Here is a 7,383-nt window from a genome sequence, read left to right on the forward strand (position 1 = left end):
CTTCCTCCTAGGTTTTCTTTTGTTCTCTGCTGTGCACTTTTTTCTTAATTTTCCCTCCCCCCTCCAAATTAAATTGGCCACAATTAAGCATGGCTACATATACATATGTGTATACATATACATGTTGCTGCTGTTTGTCCTTTGTTCTTGAAGAGGACCAAGACATCAGGAAGGTGATGCCATGACATATAAGAGCATGGGATTTAAGTGAGGGAGGGCTATATCTATAAATATACACTCGTACACATACAAGTAAAACTATACTATGCTTATTTCTACTTGTCATCTGTTTCTCTTAAGGTGAATAGCATCTTCCTTCATAAGGCCAAGTCTTTCCATGTTTTTCTAAATCAATTGGCTCATCATTCCTACACCACAGTAATAGTTCTAACCCAGTTACATCCTATCTGATTGTCTATGAAAGTATTCCCCCCAATTTTCTGCATTCCTTCTATTCTTGCCTGCATTCGATTTATTTATACAAGAACATTAATTTAAAATAATCAAAATTATCCATTTTGCACTTCAACAATGCTCTCACCTTATAATTTAGTTTAAGGTCTGATATTAATAAATCTGTTTCCTTTACATTATTACCCCCCCCCCACCCCGGTTTCTTTGAAGTTCTGGACCTATTGTTCTTCCAAATGAATTTTGCTTTTATTTTTTTCTAACTCACTATGATAATTTTTAGTAATTTAATTGGGATGACATTGAATAAATAGATTAGTTAGGTAAAATTGTCAATTTTTAATTATGTTGACTTTACCTACCCATGAACAATAAGTATTACTTCAATTATTTAAATTTGATTTTATTTGTATAAAAAGTGTTTTACATTTATATTCATATAATTCCTGTGTGTGTTTTGGCAGGCTTGCTGTCAGGTATTTTATACTGTCTACTTATTTTAAAACAATCTTGAATACTATTGCTGACACACAGTGTAGTTTCCATATTTTTCTCTTTTGATTAAATTTATTTTAGCATTAACTTTGAGATCTGATGACTACTCCTGCTTCTTTTATATAATAAATTCTACTCCAGTCCTTTATTTTTATCTTGTGTTTATCTCTCATTTTTATAGCATTTCCTAAAAGCAACATATTGTTGAATTCAAATTTTTAATTTGCTATCAGTTTCTCTTTTGTGGGTAAATTCATCCCATTCACATTATAAACTATAATTACTTGTTGTATATTTTCCTCCTTCCTGTTTTTCCTCACTATCCTTCTCAACCTTTTCTCATCCTTCCTCACTCTTCTGCTTTACCTGCTACCTTAGCTTAGCTTCCTATACCTTAACCTCCCCTCCCCTCTAAGAGAATCTACTTATCCTCTCTCCTTACCCTATTCTCTTGCCCTCTTATTTCTTTCTGAATTTAGAAGACATATATATATATATGTATGTATGTATATACACACATATATGTTGTTCCCTCTTTAACCCACTCCCGATGAGAGTAAGGTTCCAGCACTACCTACCCTTCCATCTACTAGCTTTTTCTGTATCATTTTTTCCTTTTGTGCCTCATTTGTATGAGATAATTACTCCCTTTTATCTCTCTCTACAGTTTTATTTTTTTTAGAATCATTCCTTTATACTCAGCTCATCCAAAACCTCTCTTTCAAATTACCCGAATAATGATGACAGTCATAAGAGTACTGATAATATTTTCACATATAAGTAGCAAACAATTTCACCTTATTGAGTGTCTCATAATTGGTCTTTAACATTTACCTTATATTTCTCCTGGATGTCATATATAAATTTTTCCCTTACATTCTGCTGTTTTGGTCACAAATTTCTGAAAGTCTTTCAGTTTGTTAAGTGTTCTTTTTTTTCCATTCAGGATTATACTTTGCTAGGTAAATTACTCTTGGTTGTAACCCCAGCTATTTTGCTCTATGAAATATAGTATTCCAAGACCTACAGTCCTTCAATGTAGTAGCTGCTAGGTCTTGTGTAATTCTTATTATAGCTCCATGATATGTAAATTGTTTCTTTCTTGTTGCTTCCAATATTTTCTCCTTAACCTGGAAACTTTGAAGCTTGGCTATGATATTCTTGTATGTTTTCCTTCTGGGATCTCTTTGAGATAGTGAACACTGGATTTTTTCTATTTCTGCTTTACCTTCTTGTTCTAGAACTTCAGGGTAATTTTCCTTGATAATATCTTGTAATAATGGATCAAGATTCTTTTTTATAATTACAATTTTCAGGTGGTCTAACTATTCTCATTTTATTTCTCCTCAATCTGTTCTCCAGATCGTTTGTTATTTTGATGAGATGTTTCACATTCTTTTATTTTTTTTTATTCTTTTAATCTTGTTCTTATTATTTCTTGGTGTCTTAGAATGTCATTAGCTTCCCTTTGCCCAATTCTGGTTTTCAAGGAATTCTTTTCTTCCTTAAGTTTTTGATTTTCTATTTCAAGTCTGTTGACTTTCTTTTCATATTTTTCTTGATTTTTTTTAGATTGCTCTTATTTTTTTCTCCCAAATTTTCCTTGATCTCTCTTTTTATTTGATTTTTAAATTCTCTTTTAAGTTCTTCCAAGAACTCTTTTTGTGCTTTGGACCATTTAATTTTTCTCTTTGAAAAAGGAACAGCTTTTTTTTTTTTTTTAGCTCTATCATCTTCCTCTGAATATGAACCCAGATCGTCTCTCCTCATAGTAACAATCTATGGTTTGGTTCTTTCTCCTTTGCTTACTCAATTTATTTATTTATTTGTCTGTTTGTTATTTATTTATTTTGAATAGCTATTAGTGCAATCAAGTTCTAGTCCTGAGGTATGGGGAATGATGCCCCAAACCTCATGTCTTTCTGTGTGTGTGTGTGTGTGTGTGTGTGTGTGAAGTATCTGAAGCCAAACTTGAACTCAGGTCCTCCTGACTCTAGGGCCAGTGCTCTATTCACTGAGCCACCTAGCTGCCCCTCATGTCTTTCTTACTGTTATTTTCTGAGGTCTGTCCCAGGACTCAACCTTGGGCTCTCTTCTCCATTCCTAAACCACAGCTAGGGGCCCCCAGCCATGCTGTCCCACAAAAGATCTTGCTCCCTGCATTTCCTAGTGACTTCAAACTATAGCTGTCTTCTCTGTCCTATAACTAAAACCAGGAACTCTGCTCTCCTACCAGTACCCACAAACAGCAGGGTCCCCACCCTTCTGCTGCCACATTCACCAGATGCTCCTCTTCACAGCAGCCACTCCAGAAAAACATGTTGCCAGCTCCAAGTTCAATAAACTGACTTTCATTTACCAGCCTTATCTGACCCAGAGCTGCTATTTGGATGTGGTATCTGCTGATTTCTCTCACAAGAATTGTTCATCTCTCAGGTGTACTAGATTTTGTGTTGTCCATGAATGTGCACACATTTCATGTATTAATGATGAATGGAATCATCTTTACAAAAAATTTTTATAATTTTTTTGTGTTTTGACCATGGGGGAGATACCTGCCTGTTGTGATAAGCAGGTCAGAGCTGGGTGAAACAGATAATTTTTAGGGCACCTTTTCTAGCCCCTTCCTCACACCAGGAAGTGAGTAGTTTGGTCCATTAAAAAAAAAAAAAGCTGCTCAGACATCCAGGGAACTGCCAAATCCTACTGTTGCTTCAGTTCAATGAAAAGATGAACCAAAGCCTTGCATGGCCTATGTGCAGAGTTGTGGCTACAGCTTCCTGTGTATCCATACCTGCTGTTTCATCACTTGCCCATTGCCATAGGACTTCAAGGTAGGTAAAATAGTAAGATAGTAAAATAATGAAATAGTTAAATAGTAAAATAGTGAATGATGAGTGATGACTTACACATGAATTGGATTTAAGTGAGGCAGAGATGCACAAAGTCATCAGCCTCACTATCTCTTCCATAGTCACTGAAGTCCAATGGCAAGATGGCCTGGGATTTAGTGGATGAATTTGGCATCTTCAATGTCTGACCAAGCTCTAAGCACTCCACAGACCTACTTCAGCTGCCTTCATAGCCTTTGGGAAAAAAAAATGTTCTCTGAAGAGTTGATTTTATCGATGTCATCCCCATCCAGTTGTCCTGGATAACTCCTGGACCAGTACCAATTGCGCTACCTGGCATTTGACCAAACATATCAGCAAGTCCTCCAAGTGGGTCCCTGTCAAGTTTCATCCTGGGTGGCATCAAAGTTCCCTCCAAGAAAAAGTCACTTTTCATCCCTTGAGCCATAGGAGCAGGAATAAAAACTCCTAGATCTTTTACTGCATCTTGATGGATTTTATTTGGTCTTTGGTCCATTGTCAAGAAAAGCTTTGCGAGGAATCCAATTGTGTTCTCAAAACTCCACACAGTATTCTGCAGCAGGAAACGAATCCTTGCTGGCAATTTCTTACTTAGTACTAAGGAACACAGTCAGGCAAAATACTGATCCATTATGGACTTGGCTCTTTCATGGTCTAACCTAGGCCTCACTGTCCTCATTCTCTGACAGAGGCACTCCAAATCCTCTCCCATATCTTTAAGTTGTACTCTCTTCTTTTCCAAAAGTGTTTTGATGCACTAATGAAGGATAGATTCATGAATAAGATCAAGCTTGCCAAGTTCTCCAGTGAATTCGATGTTCTCCCACATCTTAATCTTAGCAATGGCTCTCTGTTCCTCCTCCTCAGGAAGGAGGGGGTTTGTCATAGATATCAACATTTCTGGTCTGGTTTTCAAATTCTTCTTGTGGTTTGGAAATTAGGAGGCCTCTGAATGGTGTACTTTGCATCTGTCCTGGTTGACCTTCAGCTTCTGGGCCATCAGAGTTTGGTGCATCTTCTGTCAGTCGCAGACACAGTTGAGTATACACTGAGCTATACTTTGGCTCTGCAAGGGCCTTGTCCACAGTTAGCAATATGAACCCTTGTAAGAGGAGTTTAGACTCTACCCCTGCACTGAGGAGCTCAAGGAGACTCTGCAGGAGTAAACTTACTGAGTATGCCTCTGACTTTCCTGAAGATTGCTTTATATCGTTCTTTTCTGTTTGCAGTTGTTTGCTGCGGGGCTGGCCTCTGGTCTAGTGCTTCGAGCAGGGATCCATTTCTGAGCGTTTTGCCCTGGGGTTTTCCCCAGGAATTTGCTGTTGCGGGCAGTCTGGGGATAGTGCTAAGGGGCACCCCGACTTCCTCCTCCTCCCAAAGAAGCACCCCGCTTCTGCAGTTGCACACTCCCCTTTGGCGGCTTGATAACGGAGTCTTCAAAAGAATAATATTAATGGATGGGGGTCGGAAGGGGTGGGGGGAGGGGGAGAAAAGTGAAAACCTTCAACGGGCCTTAGCATTCCCCCCCCCCCAGCTGCCTCCTCAGGATCTGGTGTGTGTGTGGGGGGGGGACAAAAAACAAAAAAGGGGGGCAGAAGAGGGAAGGAGCCCTGACGGAGTGAAGGTCTCAGCTCAGGGGAGTCACTGCTGCCACCTCCATAGAGCTCCAACTCAGTGCTCGAAAAAATTGTTGTCATCCAATGAGGGAAGTCTTCACATGCTTGAGATAGACATCCCCTAACTTGGGTTTGAGGCCTGTCAGTGACCCTCAACCCGATTTAGCCCTTCTGCTGAGAAGGCTTTCTTTACCAAGGTAAAGCTGCTGCACATGCTACAGTTTCTTAGAGGAACCACAGGTGAAAGTTGGGTGACAGGTGGACACCAAAGGTGCATAAGCAGCCCTGAAAAGGGCTCGGCAAGCCCTCACACCAGAGATGCTAGTCTTCTCTGAACACCCCATATACCCTATAAACTGGTCTAGCCATTCTGGAAAACAATTTAGAACTATTCTAGAAATATCACTAAAACAGCAAAGGAAAAGATCCCATAGGTACAAAATTTACACACAGAGAGACATGCATACATATAAGCAGTGTCTATGGTAAAATAGAACTGGAACCGAAGCAGATACTGATTGATTTGGAAATAGCTGAACAAATTGTGTCATATGAATATAATTGAACAAGGTGCTGTAAGAAACAGACAATATGAAAAATGTAGAGAAACTTTGGATGACTTGTGTGAACTGATACAGGACTTGGGTAAACAGAACCAAGAAAACAATCTACACAATGACTTTAATATTGTAAGGAAAGACAATGCTGAAAGATATGAGAACTCTTGTCAATGCACCAAACTTGACTCAGAAGACAATGAAAGATATATCCCACCTCTGGGCAGCAAGATGCTAGACTTCAGTGCATAAATAAGGCATAGGTCATCAGACATGGTCATTGTGTTCAACGTCTTCACTTTAGAAAATTTCTCTTCTTGGAGTCTATTGACAAATGACAACAAAGATTTTTTAAATTATCAATAATACACATATTTTAGAAATATAATTATAACCTATATATGTCAATGAGGAAATATTCTCCATCTACTAAACTTTAGCATCATAAAATTTAAGAACTTAAAGGAAGCATGAGAAATCATCTATTTTTACCCTCTCATTTTACATATATAAATGAAAAGAGCAGAAATTGAAACTCAGAAAGACAAAGTGAGACACCCATTTGAGGAAAGACATGAACAAACTGAATCTTATCCAGAGATGACCAGGATGATGAGGTGACTAGAAACCATGCCATATGAGACTTGAAAGAATTAGTGATGTTTATTTGGAGAAAAGAAAATTTATGAGGGATGTAACTGTCTTTAACAATTTCGACTCCTGCTCAGTGGAATAAGGATAAGATTTATCTGCCTTATCCCAGAGGGCAAATCTTGGAGTGATGCATGAAAATTTCAGAAAGGAAGATTTTGGCTCAGTGAAACACCAACAAAATATTTCCTTACAATTTCCTCTCTTAAATTAAAATGGACTGCTTTGGAAGATAGTGAGTTTCTCTAAGCTAGAAGTTTTCAAATGAAAACTGACTCTTCTTGGAGGTGTAGAGAGGACTCCTGTCCAAGAATGGATAGAATTAGAGTAGGTAGAAAAATCAGATAACCAATTAATAAACATTTATTAAACACCTACTATGTGCCAGGCACTGTACTAAGTGCTGAAGGTATAAATGGTGGCAAAAGAAAGTCTCTGCCCTCGAGGAGCTTACAATCTAATTAAAACTAAATAAATTAAGATAATTGACTTCTAACTGAAGAATAAACAGAAGTTAAAGTATCTCTAAGATTCTGTCCCATCTTCTGATTCTTTACTTCTTAGTGACTTGAGCATAGTCAAACAAACAGGGGTGATTTCCAGTCACCCTGATATGTATCTCACCACTAGACCCAGATGGCTTCAGAGGAGAAAGTGAGGCTGGTGACTTTGCACAGCCCTCCCTCACTTAAATCCAATTCACTTGCAAGTCATGACATCACCTTCCCGATGTCATAGTCCTTTTCAAGAACTAAGGACAAACAACAACAATAACCACTT

At 38.2% G+C, this 7,383-nt stretch overlaps 1 pseudogene; it reads right to left on the reverse strand.

Moving 5' to 3' along the window:
* Positions 1-3,975: 3,975 nt before the first annotated feature.
* On the reverse strand, positions 3,976-6,233 carry LOC138175700 (eukaryotic translation initiation factor 4 gamma 2 pseudogene; annotated as a pseudogene).
* Between the last annotated feature and the right edge of the window lie 1,150 nt (positions 6,234-7,383).

The sequence above is a fragment of the Petaurus breviceps genome, unplaced genomic scaffold (genome assembly GCF_028583685.1).
Source record: "Petaurus breviceps papuanus isolate PSGF00001 unplaced genomic scaffold, PetGlider_PUasm1.0 79, whole genome shotgun sequence".
NCBI classification, from domain to species: Eukaryota; Metazoa; Chordata; class Mammalia; order Diprotodontia; family Petauridae; genus Petaurus; species Petaurus breviceps.